We start from the raw sequence: 14,122 nt of genomic DNA, 5'->3' as shown, positions 1-14,122 counted from the left end.
GTTCTGTAGACCAAAGTAGTCTCAGATTCAGAGATCAAGGTCAGGGGCACTTTGTGACCATGATCCAGGTGTGAAGCTGTCTCTTTATTTGTTTGGGCATTTATTTAGTATCTGAGCCATAATTGTTTAGATATTATTTAACATCCTTCACTAATATAATTTTTTCAGCAGTACTTTACAGTTGAAACATGTTATCTTTGTAAAGACAAAAAAGAAAAAAGAAAGAAAGAAAGGAAGGAAAGAAAGAAAGAAAATGCCATAGGAAACACCATCAAATGTGTAATGTAACCATTGCTTAGGGAAATCCATTTTGTTCCATTCAAGGGAGTCAGACACAAAGACAAGAAAAATCAAAGTCTCATTCTCATTTAGTATAGTTATAAATATCACAATGAGATTGATTAGTAAAACAACATGAAAAAGATTAGGCTGCTCTGTCAGCTTCCTAGATGAATATTCAGTATTTAGATCCTGGGAACTATAAAAAGTGAACAGTCTATTTGAATATTAAAAAAAAACCTACCTTGACACTGCTAAACCATTTTCTTTCTTTCTGTTTTTTATGGGTGAGGCAAAAGATGACTAATTTAATACAACTTCTTCTTTTCTCGTACATGCACAGAAATTCTGTACAGCTTAGCTAATATGTACATGTATGTTTGTTTATACACCCAGAGACACACAGCATCATTTTCCACAAGGGACAGGCCTGCAAGAGGAAGCTGACCGGCAAGGGAGATCAAAAGCTGTGCTTTTGCTTATGGGTCCATTTCTCCAAACAATATTCTGGGTGCCTCTGATGGCTAACAACATCTACTAACACATATCCCTTAGATATCTTGTCCAAACCAGCAAAACGGGTAAAACCTTGATCTTACACCAGTAAGGGCAGCTGTTACCATCAGGCACAAAATATACCCTCAAAGTCTCCATTGGGAGCTTCAGGGGCAGTTTATGAGGCTCCTGGAGGAACTTGGTAGCCCTCAGTTTACAGTTTAAAGTGATAAATTAGCGACTCCATGGAAGTCTTCATCTCTGCTCATTTAAGTGGAGACACTTTAACACCATCAACCTTGTTCTCCCCTGGAGGCATCTTGTTCAGACATATTCCCATGATTTGAAGTAATTGACTTGGCTTATCTCTTCCACACAATACAAGTACCTGTCATTGCAGTCCCCTCAACAACCAGTAGAAACATCAAACTCAACATGGTCATAAACATCATAGAGCTGGGTCTTCTATGCCAAGCTCCCACAGGATGCCTGAGTAACACTGCAAATCCAGAGGTAAGTCAGTCTTCTGCTGATGCAACCCCAATGTCAACTCTATTTTGCCAGATCCTTTTGTGTGTCAGCATCTCCTCTACCTCAGCATTCTGAAGGAGAAGTTCTTGGAAAAGTCTTACATGTCATCCATAAAACTAAGAGGTAGGTCCTAGTGCACGCCTCCTGGTCAGATACAAGCAGCATGCATTTAGGCTCCAAACACCAAATCTTCTCTCTTTCTTCAAACATCAGAAGAAAAGAGTTATAACACCTGCCAAGGACCAGTCTCAGCTTAGTTGGGTGTCCTGAGGAAGGGGTATTTGGGAGCAGTGAAAGTACAACTTGAAGTCAATCATGGGTACAAGCTGACAGTCTTGTGTTCTGCTCAAGTCAGCCTGCCAGAGATCTGAGACAGCTCTTTGCTTGAGAGAGCCCTATTTTGCAAGAAAAAAAATAATAAAAGCTCTATGGATAGTGTATGGGTTTTCCAACCAAAGTTAGAAAGATGCTAGAAAAAAATTCTTACATTTTCCAATTAAAAGTCAGAAACGTTGCTGGTAAAAAAAAAAAAAAAAAAAAAAAAAAAAAAAAAAAATCTTGGATTTTCTGACCAAAATCAGAAATCCTGATAGAAAAAAATCTAAAATTTCTATATTCACTCTCTAAGCAGTTCTCTCTGAGTAGCCTTCTCTTGCAGATCAAAGCCCAGACTTTTATTTATATTTCAATTCAATAGTTTACCCTAGGTTCCTTTTTGACTATTCCATGAATCAGCATTTTATGTCCTTAGCCTCTTGATTCTTAGAAAAGGACAGCCAGTATATATATTTTAACATAGCAATGCATTCAGAGATATGCCTGCTTTTGTAAGCACAAACAATAAACTTAGCTGAGTGGGATCTTGCCCGGAGATCACCACTCCCCAAATCTCTTTATCTCCTTCAGTAATATCTTTCTGACAAGTTGCCTCATAGTGCAGCTGTCTCTATTCTTTTAGGTCTATGAAGCCTCTCATATAATTCATATTGCTTCCTTATGTTTTGAAAAGTTGAGAAGTTATACATTCTTGAACTCATGTTTTCAGAGTTCTTTCCCATAGCCTTTACTATTTTGCTAAGGATATTAGACACACCCTCTCCTCCCTGACTCTGTCTCTGATTATCATGGAGTCATTAAGTGTGGTAGAGAGGACATTCCCTGTAACTTTGGCAGGGAGAATATCTCTCAAAAGAGGAACATAAAGTAAATTACATACATTATTATACAAACAAGCCCCACGCCCATAGCAACCGACAACACTGGCCCAAGCCTTAGTAGTTCCTCTGCTACAGGAGTGGGAACTGTGTCACACTGCCCCTTCCACATAGCAGGACTAGGTAGCAGCACTAGTGTCTAAAGCATGTGTAGTCACACCAAGATATGGAAATTCATCTGATCTCTCCAAACATCACTCAGAGCCACTGTGCTTGGGGAGGAGGCTGGATGTTTAGCAAGTTCTCCACAGCCAATGAATAGCCTGTTCATTACACATTGTGGGCACATAGTAGAACTGGTCAAAGTAGTGAAGGGCTGTCAAACAGGTATTGCGTTCAATGAGCTTTTCAGTGCAGGAGATCAACTTTAGGGTCATACTTCTGTACCATCTCTCCTCTCAGTTCCATGGCCAGTCTCAGGACTCCGATGGACTGCTGGAGTCTGGGGCCCAATGTTCAGGGCCACATTGGTCGCCATTTTTCCCATTGAAATGTCCACTTCATTCCAAGGAGGACGTGTCTATGGGCTGCTTCCTTGGAGAGGTACATGACAGGTCCTGAAAACTGCTCTTCCCATTCCACATCTGGGTGCCATTGCGGAGCACCTCTGCTGGGTTGATTTGGCAGGCGGATCCCATATCCTGGTCACAGCACCTGGGTCCCGATGGTGTGGAGGCAGTTCAGGACCGCCATCTTTACTGAGCTGCAGGATGTATGAAGTAACCATTTTCTGAGACTAGGTTTTTTTTTTTTTTTTGACATCTTGGTGTATTTTTGTACAATGTCATGTGTTGGCTGAAATGTGAGTTAGGTGGAGGGCTCCACCTAGAAATAAGACATGTGCCATACTGACAAAAAGGGAGTGATAAAACCGATGAGAAGTCCTCTCATCTGTGACCCCCCTTTTTGCCCTTTTCATTGATTTCCTTCAATATTTTCTGCCACAGCCTCCCCGTTATGTCTTATTGTAAAGCCTGTTACAGTATACCCCTCCATCTCTCTCTTAAAACGACATTTTCAGATCCTTCCTTATTATACCTAACACATGTGTTAAAGAGAAAAATATCGACAGTGACAAAAGCCAGCCACATACGTGCCCTGGGTTGTTCTGAGCACTGGAAATAGCCACCACATTCTCACCAGAGAGAGGCTGAGGCAAAACAAAACCTTTAAAGCTGAGGTCTATGAAAAATGACGTCCTGTTCTTAAGGTCACACGGAAGATGCCACACATTGAGAAATTAGAGCTGAACACCCAAAGAAAGGTAATCTTGGCAAGCACTGCATGGGAATATAGGTATTAAAGCATTATTTTACCTTTAAAACAAGAGTTTAGCTATGACTCTGAAGAACGGAAGTGTGTACTAGGGTGACGGAATCCGTTACAGACATTAGTTACTTGCACTGCTTACAGCACCTGATGAGGTTGTGACCTTTTGTGGATTAAAAGACTGTCTTCTCTATGGCGGTTCTGCCAGCTTCCATGGTTCCCCTAGGAATCCTGGAGGTGAGTCCGGGTGAGAGTTCTCTCCATTCTTTCATTTTCCCGCTGTGCTTCAGTTATTGAAGAATTCATCCATTAATTTTATTTTTGAGATTATAATATTATTAAAAACGTATTCCTTCCCTCCCCTACCTAAGATATAGATATATATGTATATTTCTATATCTTAGTTAGGGTTTTCCTGCTGTGAACAGACACCATGACCAAGGCAACTTTTATAAGAACAACATTTAATTGGGCTGGCTTACAGGTTCAGTCCATTATCTTCAGGGACCATGGCAGCATCCAGGCAGGCATGGTGCAGGAGGAGCTGAGAGTTCTACAACTTCATCTGAAGGCTGTTAATAGAACACTCTTTGCCGGTCAGCTAGGATTAGGGCATTAAAGTCCAGTTCTACTGTGACACACCCACTCCAACAAGGCTGCATCTCCAAGTATATTATATATATATGGTATTCCCTGTCCCAGAACTATACCCCATGATTTCTGTCATCTCTCCCAGCTCTCCTCCTCCCAATACCTGATCTTTACCTCATTCCCCTTTCTATCCCCTCTCCCACCCAGTTCCCCCAACTACTCCAGGTGGTGTCATGTGTGTGTGTGTGTGTGTGTGTGTGTGTGTATATATATATATATATATATATAGAGAGAGAGAGAGAGAGAGAGAGAGAGAAAGAGAGAGAGAAAGAGAGAGAAACTAGACACATAGGTATATATGTAGATATATAGACAGATATATGGAAAGTCCCCAAGGATAGATTAAGCATCAGAGAGAAAACTTAACACTCCACCCATGTAGCACTATGAATGAATAGCCCTTGTTCTGTACATCTAAGTCAAGACTTTCTCCTTTGATAAAAGTGTCTTGTGATTCAGTTCTTTTTCCAAGTTTAGAACCAGCTACCCCTCCAGAAGATAAGTGCCTCTCTGCGCTCAGAGTTTTTTTTTTTAAAGAGATAATGAGAATAAAGAAAAGAAGGAAGGAAGGAAGGAAGGAAGGAAGGAAGGAAGGAAGGAAGGAAGGAAAGAAAGAAGGAAAAGAAAAGAAATCAACTAAAATAACCCCGTTGTCAAAGGATACATTTTGGGTACTGTACTCTGATCTCTCACATCCTTCCTCTCTCAGGAAAAAGTATTCAAAAAGTAGGAAGATCTCCTCAATGGTCATGATGCTTACAATAGTGGGCCAGCTTTGTCTTTGCTATTCCTGGTGACAACCAGCAAGAGACAGTTGCCCAACAGTGTCCCAGCACCAGGTTTTGAAAAGAAAAAAAAGAATGAGCTTGAGCTTTACTATGAGGCCAACTGGCAAGGGTGCCACGAACTAGGGGGAAAAAAATAAGCTTAAATCTGACTGTCTAATGAGTTGGTGCCCGGGACTAACACAGACTTGTAAAACACATAAAACCTAAAAATCCTGCTCCAGAATCCTGGATGCAAAATGAAAAGTAAATGCTTGATTACCTAAGGCTCTTCACGAGTTATTTGCTATTTTAATTAAGGAAGAGGTGTCTCCTCTGTCAAGTCATATCATAAATGATCACTACATTTTAATTCAGCAGACCAATTTGGTGTTACATGAGGTGAAGCCTCTATGGGCTTCATTCTCCCGGGGGGACCACATCTCATTGCCCCTGCCTCAGCCACAGGCCTGGCCAATACTGCTGCAACCTCCAAATGACCCCCACATACATAAACACCAGAGGGGCACACATAACCCTAAATTTTAATAACACGCTCATGATGAGCTCTGCTCTCAACTGAGAGAGAGGGGAGTAAGGCCAGGGAGTGAGGTCAATCCAGTCTCTTCCCTATAGCATCCAAAGTCGTACCTGACTGGGCTCATTACTCTTTCCATGTGATTTCAGTCATTTTATTCTCTCACTCCTCCAGACATTCAGGACACATGGGAAATCACCTGCTCTATTCCCAAATCAATGCCTATAATTCAAGGATCAATTGTCTCTTGAGTCCTCCCCAAACTCTTGGATATTTATAAGGCAAAATTCCTCCTTCTTTTCAGCACTATATTCAGTAATAACATCCTACAAGAGGCTTCTCTGAATACTATTTTCAAATGGCCTTTTTCAATCTCCTCACAAATCTACTTAACCCATCTTCTTTATTGCGTGTGTCACAGACGACTATTGGATTATAACAGTTCGCTGACTTAACTAGAAGCAGTGTCCGTCATCATGCAAGCTCCAAGAGAACACAGACGTTTTTATTTTTAGAAAAGAAATCAATGTTATACCATGAATATTCAGAACAATGTGTCCCACATAAGAAGCCACTCAAAATTTTTTTTTCTGAAGGAGTTGGTGAAGTCCCCTGCCACCAAGATGTGACTGTAGTAACAGCAACACAGAATAGATTAAATGGACCATCCCCAAACACCTACATATAAGTCTCAGGACCATGTGTGATGTAGAGTTGGCTAACCACCATGTCTGCTCTGATATATGTAGCAATTTTTCCATCCTTAGAGAGAGGAGCAGGAAAAAGAGCCCAGAGTGTGAATGAAGAGGAATTGGCACATTTGACAAGTGACTGAAACGGGTGATTTGGGGAGCTTGGGGACAGGGTTGGGGAGGTGATACTTGCTGAGCTTTATAGTTCTATAGCTGTTTTGGCAGAGCAGAGTCAAGACAGATCTCTTTTTGTGAGGATCTTAGCCCTTTGTTTGGTAGTAAATTACTCATGTAGTGGGCCAGAAGTTTGCTTGTGAGGAAGACATGTTAATCTTTTTGTTTCTTTGTTTGTTTGTTTTGTTTGATTAATCATTTCATTTTTTTACATCTCAAATGATCTCCAACTTCCCGGTTACCCCTCCACACCACAAACCTCCCATCCCACATCTGCCCTCTCCTCCCTCCCCTTTGCCTCTATGAGGATGCTTTCTAACCACCCACCCAATTCTGCCCCACCACTCAAGCATCCTCCTACACTGGGGCTTCAAACCTCCCCAGGACCAAGGGCTTGCGCTCTCATTAATGTCATACAAAACCATCCTCTGCGACAAATGTATCTGGAGCCATGAATCCCTCCTGTACATTCCTTGGTTGGTGGCCTAGTCCCTAGGAGCACTTGGTGGTCCGGACAGGCAACATTGTTCTTCCTATGGGGTTGCAATACTCCTTAGCTCCTCCAGTCCCTCCACCAGCTCCCCCACCGGGGTCCCCGAGCTCAGTCTGATGGTTGACTCCAAGCATCCACATCTGCATGGACAGAACCTCCCAAAAAACAACCACACTGGACATAAGAGTAATGAAAGTTCACAACAGTTGAGTTTATCTAATCCCACTTACCAAAATCCTATGTTAGTTTTAGAGTGCAGCTAGAATTCTGGGAGTGAGCTGAAGGCAGAGTAAATATGGCAGGCGTACAGTACATGGACCTGTGGATGGTCTTCAGAAAGGACTTTCTGGGATAAAAGAAACTGGATAGTAGGCTGGCTCAGATGTGGCTAGTATGGATACAGAATGTGAACTTTGAGAACAACTCCATCTCTAGAAAGGCTCCCAAGTGGCTTACCGGGCCTCAGTTCAACATGGAGTCTTCTTGGAAGAAATGCAGCCCAAAAGTCATGGCTCTTGCTAGAAGATGTTCTTGCTTCAGGTGCCAAGAACACCCCACGAAAGTCTTATTTCTCATCTTCTTCACTTAAGTCAAACTCGGGTCCCTCTTCACTCAAGCTTCGTGTCCCCCTATGTGCACAATGGTTTGGAGTGGGAGGCTGGTCAAGATTGTCTTCTATGCATGTCTCATTCTTTAAGTACATTTTTGGATGCAAGTCCCTTTCCCCATTTTTGAGAATTGTTTATTGAGATACTGCCCCTTCCTTTGTCTTAAGCTCTTAGTGAATCTTTTGTGAGAGACAACAAAGAAGAAAATAGAGTGCAGGCAAGAACAGTCTTAAAAGACTGGTTTTTCTTTAAGTTCTTTGAAGGCAAGAGAGGCTTTTAGAAAAAGGTATCAGCTCTTTTAAAAACTAAACAAACTTGGGCAGGGGCAGAACAATTTCTTTGGTCCATGATTCTTCAAGCTTCTCCTATGAGCACTGTCTGCCTTACTCTAGAAACTATCCTTACTATAGTGTAGGTTTTTTTTTATAGTTTCTAATAAAGATGTAATAACTTTACCTATAGATTTTTGAAATCAGTATCAGTCTAAAATGTTTGTACCAACGAGTCATGCCATGAATCTAGCTATATTTCTAATAGTTTGAGTGATTATTGTCTGGGGATTTGGTTTGGTTTATGTGACTTTTTATATTGACTATAGCAGTTGTCTTTAAGAAGAATTTCTCTAATGTGATGGTTTGAGATTGCCCCTGAATAGTTCTCTGCATATCATATGAAACCCTCTTTTCTTTATTATTTTATAACATCTTGTCTTCCTTCCTACATGGCAGCTTGCTGTCTCCTTTTTGAGTTACTTAAGGACTCAGCTTCCTATATGAGCTGATACTGTTTCTAAAAGTCTCTCCTGCCTTCAAAGAATTTTTGCCAGACTTTATAACCAAATGAATAACGTGCCTTGAGATCATTTAAAACTATGAGCTCAATCTGCTATTCTTCTGTATTCTCAGCCTGTTTCAGTTTAATTTGCCTTTAGGAAAACAATATCTTACTATGTCCTGGATTTCCTATGTAGTCAGCTTTTACAAACTAAGCAAAAAATTTTACTCACCCAAGTCTCTGACCCAGAGTAATTTGTGCTGTAGTAATCACTTGCTGTAAACAGCCAATAGGTTAATTTTGTTGGGTTTGTTTGGTTTTTTTAAGTTTTTGTTATACTATTTTATAGTATTTTTTAATCTTTTGAAATTATAATATAGTTATAGCATTTTCTCTCTTCCCCACCCATGCTTCCCCTTTTGCTCTCAAATTCATAATAGATGTGCACACTTCTCTGTCACATGACTTTGAACTGAGCCGTGCAATCTCTGCTGGTCAGTACATTAGCAGATGATATAGTATGACCCTTTTGCTTCTATCCCTTCCTGTAAGAAGCTGACATGAAATTTGAAGCTATGGTATCATAGAAGACCAGCAAATTCATGAGCTGCAAAAGATGCTTATTTCTATTGTGGTGATTAGAATGAGAATAGTCCTAGCATTCTCATATATGTGAATATTCTCTCCACACTTTGTAGGACTATTTGGGGAGGATTAGGAGGTGTGACTTGTTGGAGGAGGTGTGGCACTAGAAGGCTTTGGGAAGGCTTTGATGTTTCATGAAGACCACATCACTCCTAGTTCTTTCTTTCTCTTTCTCTCTCTCTCCTTATATGATTCAGATATTAGACACAAACACCCATAAAAAGACACATGCATATGCATAGATGCATGTCTAACACACACATATTTAATGGCATATACATACATGCTTTCTCATCACTTCTATAATAAATTATCACAAATGTAGTATCTTAAATCAACAGAAATTATGATTGTATACTTTTGGAAGTCAAATGTACAAAAGTAGATCAGATTGGGCTAATATTGAGGAATAAAAAGGTTTTAGAAAATATCCCCCGTCTTTTCTTTATCACCGTTCAGGGACTCCTTACTTTTTTGTCTTCAAAGGAGGTAGTGTAAACTGAGTCTTTTTCACACTGCCATCTCTTCCGTATTTTTTTTAAATTTTTATATTTTAACATTTCTTTCACACTTAAAAGTCCTTTTAGGATTACCTGAACCCCTCCAGGTAAGCAATCATCATATTTTATCCCAAGGTCAGCTCATGAATAGGTTTAGTCTATCTACAACCCAAATTTCTTTTGAGATGTCACTTGATGTATTCATAGATTTAAGTTTGTATATCTTTAGGGAACCTTTATTGTACTTACCATAAAATGTATATTGAACACTTAGGACCAAATCTACTATGGAATTGATAATTGCAGCATTTCAACCTAACATTCTCAATAGTTTCTACAGCGGCATCCATATGCAAACACATTAATCCTTCAACAAGAATCTATGAATATTCACCCCAAGTGGCATAAACAAGTCTATAAATAAGTTCAGTCAGTGAAGGTCAGGCTTTGCCACCAGATGAGTTCAGTTTGGGTCAGATATTGTTGTCAAGTGAGCTATTTAAAAAGCCTGGGTTTTGAACTTTGTGGATTACAAAATTACAAAGAGTATGTGTAGGAATAAATTATATTTGGAAACATGCAAGAGCATTAGCATTTGTCCTGTCCTTCCTTTGTTTCCCAAAGTCTATTCTCATCCTGCAAAGTCATAAGTCAGGTTTTCCTGGTTTTGAACTTTTAAAAACTAAATCCATAAAGTATAAGTTCCCTTATTTACCTCAATATCATATAGTATCATTTAATTGGATGGATGAATTTATGGATTTTTCTTAGTTATTCCTTTATATAGTATCCATGTTGTGAATATGCCACAATCAGTGTATCTTCTGCAGTTATTCTATAGAGATCTATCAATGGGCATGTATTTTCACTTAGGAGATAGTAAAGTTAGCATAACTATATTTATAGTTAACTCCTGTTAGACCTACTTGGATATTCTTTTGATGTTGTTGAACAAATACCTAGAAGTAGAATTTCTGGACCCAAAAGTTGCTGATATTCAATTTAGAGAATTCTATTGAAGAGCTTTCCCAAACCACAGAAAGGAAGGATATATGCAAAAATATAAACTGAAGAAGAAATCTAGACTGGTTCCAGAAAAGGGCAGAGCATTCTACCTCTGGTGAAACATGATTTAGTCCTGGCTTTACCATTGGCAGTCCTGGCTCTCCAGAACCAAACTCCCTTATTTTAATGTTAAGGTTGATGGGGATGATTGAAGAAGACCTGTTCAAAGATAAGCCCATGATAAAGAGCAGTGCAGAAGGCTTCGCATGCTCAATATGACATGATTCCCTCTTCTGCCTTCTATGGCTAGAGACTGGACCACACTATCCCTTAGGCTACTGTGAAGTTCCCACCACCAACCCCCACTTGTCTTTGAATTGCTAGAACAGAACTGATATATAACAACACATCCTATCCTAATGTAAGGAAAGCTAGAGACTGGGACAGAGGGATGCTGAGAAAGAGCTGGGATCCAGAGCTAAGCAGTCTTTGCAGTAAATCTTGTGGAGCAAAGACTTATGTGAGAACTAACAGAGGTGTGTGGGGTTGTTTGCTAAAAGGTCATTCATTCATCCTGGAAAGCTCAGTTTTCCTATAGTTACAAGCATTCTAAAGTCATGCCATCATAAGGCAGGAAAATCTTAAATGTGACTTTCCTTTTGTCCTAACTCTACAGTGGTTATGTCAGTTTATGCCCCAGTTAGCAGAAAGACTTTAAGACTCAATTGTCATTAACAAGGCTCAGGAAACAGCTTAGTAACTGGAAACATGCTTAGCAGGTAGGAGACCTGGGTTCTGTGTGCCCCCCCCCAGACACCTGCAGTCACACATGCATACCCCACTACAATCAATAATGACAACAACATTATCCCAAACACAGAAACTATAATCATGGAAATCACACCAATGAGGCCCCTGAATAAAGGAAAGAAAGGTTCTTGGAGAGATATGCATGGAACCAGGGACATAAAGGTCTATAAAAGTAGGACAACTGTATTAAGTGGTGCTCCAATAAAATCTTTTGGTTGAGGCTCACCGTTTTCCTCTCCTGAAAGTGTGGGTACAAACCTCTCACCTAGGGACTTGTCTTTGTAGCAAGGGGAGACTATGAATACAATGCAGAAAACAGTGAGTCATGGGGAGTCCAACTGCAGTATCTACATCTGCACAACAGCTTACGTTCTTCTGCCATGGTTTGTTTGTGCACATAGTGTAAGGGTCCACGATTTGCTGAAGAATGATACCCCAGACTGAGATAATATGAAGAAACAAAGAGCATTTTATTTTGGAAAAGCCCAGCATGTGGGGGGTATACCATTTACCAAGATGGACATTCCCAGGTGAGCTCACAGACTCAATTTAAAGCACATTAGGGGAACTCCGTGGAGAGGTAGGTGACCTTTACCTTAATTGGTTGGCTCAATCTCTAGGGGTGTAGGAGTCTTTGGGGTTGGCTAGGGCTCTGGGAACATTCCAGAATTTTGGCTAGTGGGTGGAGGGAGGTTGGAAACTATTGCTGGGGAAGCCTGGAAACTATTGATGACTCATTGCCCTTCCTTCAGGCCAGGTGTGGGGCAGCTTCTGATGATGGGACAGTTCCTAGTTGGCTGCCCGTGGCCTGGGGTTTTCCCAGTAACTGACTTACCTGGACGTGCCCAGTTCTGGGAAACAGAGATCTAGGCCTAGTCTCCTGAACTGCCAGTTTGAAGCCTGTCATGGACTCAGCCTGTCTCAGTCCTCTCAATAGTTTACTTTGATTAACAACCTGTAAGGGACTCAACCCTGCCTTGCTTGGCCCTAGAAACAGCCCACTTTTCTCGAAAGTATTTTCTTCATTCCCATGCTAATCTGAATCAGATAATGATTGTTTAGCCCAAGTTTCAACAGAAGATATTAAATATTTTTGTGTTATTTTTAGATTTAAATTGGGGTCACACTAGATAGTACAAAGCTCATACAGATGTGGAACTGAGGAGATTAAACTACTGCAGACTTTCCAATGATAGGAATACATCCTCAAGAGAACATCTCCAACTTCATGCCCTATTTTCCTCATTATTGCTTCAGGAATGAAATTCTGGCTAGTCTGAGGGGAGTGGGTCTTACTAACTCTAAGCCAGGTGACTGTAAGTACAAGCTGTTCACTTCCATAGGCAGACCATGGGCTCATTATTGTTAGAGCATTACTGATTCTAAAGTAGGTGAATATATGATATATGTGCACTGAGACGAGAGAAAATATGGACAATGCCCAGGAGACAGGAAAGGGGCCCATGGGAGTGGGGAAAAAAAGAGGCTTTAAGGAAATGGAATGCAGAATGCGGGAGATGTACATCAGGGAAGTGGGCACAAATATGAGGGGAAATAAAAATCGATGAATCAACCTAAATAAACTATTTATGAAAGCCCCATTGCTTTTCAGTTTTGTGTGTATATCTTTCTTTGTGTGCATATATGAATGCATGTGCACATATAAGGGTCTGATATCAACTGGTGGAAGTTGATTCTCTCCTATCAAGTGGGTCCAGGATATAGAACTCAGCTCATCTGTCTTGGCAGCAATTTCCTATACACACTGGAACGTCTCACTGGCCTTCCAGTGGCTTTTATTTGTTTGTTTGTTGAATATTATATACTATTAGTTGCAGCATGTAGGGATCAGAGGCAAGTTGATTTCTGTGAGTTCAAGGTCAGCCTGGTCTACATAGGGAGTTTTGGCCACCAGGCATGCATAGTGAGACACTGTCTCAAAAAAAAATGCATACTAAAGGTTTATGAAGATAATGATAATGGCTTCCCAGAGCTTTAAATTCTATGCAACTTAAATGTTAAGATAGCAATAGGAAATCCAAAGAATTCCTTGAGCTCTGACCACATAACATAACTTATTTTCTTTTGATAGTTTGAGGAATATATGGGTGTGTGTGTGTGTGTGTGTGTGTGTGTGTGTGCACAATTAAAAGTACCTACCAAAACAGGCACAGTAATGTGAAGCTCATACTACATCCTTCAAACCAAAAGATCAGTCTACTTATTTCTACTTGATGTGAATTAATTAGATATTCATGTTACAATGGCAATGTCAGAAACCGAAAGTTTGAAACTGACCCTAAAAACAGCCCTCATCTCTATTAAAATATGCAAGGCCCTTTGACTTGTGAATGTATAAGAGGATATGAATAGGGGAATAAGCCACATTGTTCATTGTGAGTATTGACCAAGGCTGTGCTGTCTTAATAGTTGCAGCTCTATTGCAAGTCTGGAATAGGAACACAGCACAAAACCAGCATCACACAGTGAAATTAACGTGATCTTTCTATATCACTCAATGTTTAGTTCGCTCTGTCTCAAATATATTGGGTTGTTGAATCACATCATACTTAGCTCATACAACCCTAAAACCTCTCTTCCAAGCTATTCCCTTCTCTTTAATTCTAGTTGCTGAAAAGTATGGACCATTGTGAAATTTATCAGTCCTTGCATTGCTGTG

The 14,122-nt window shown here is 40.3% G+C and overlaps 1 pseudogene; it reads right to left on the bottom strand.

Annotated features, from left to right (window-relative positions):
• Positions 1–687: 687 nt before the first annotated feature.
• Positions 688–3,212, bottom strand: LOC127667373 (NADH dehydrogenase [ubiquinone] iron-sulfur protein 2, mitochondrial-like; annotated as a pseudogene).
• Between the last annotated feature and the right edge of the window lie 10,910 nt (positions 3,213–14,122).

This window comes from Apodemus sylvaticus, chromosome 17, assembly GCF_947179515.1.
Source record: "Apodemus sylvaticus chromosome 17, mApoSyl1.1, whole genome shotgun sequence".
Classification (NCBI taxonomy): Eukaryota; Metazoa; Chordata; class Mammalia; order Rodentia; family Muridae; genus Apodemus; species Apodemus sylvaticus.
The sequence above is the reverse complement of the archived record's forward strand: the minus strand, read 5'-3'. Positions and strand labels throughout refer to the sequence as shown.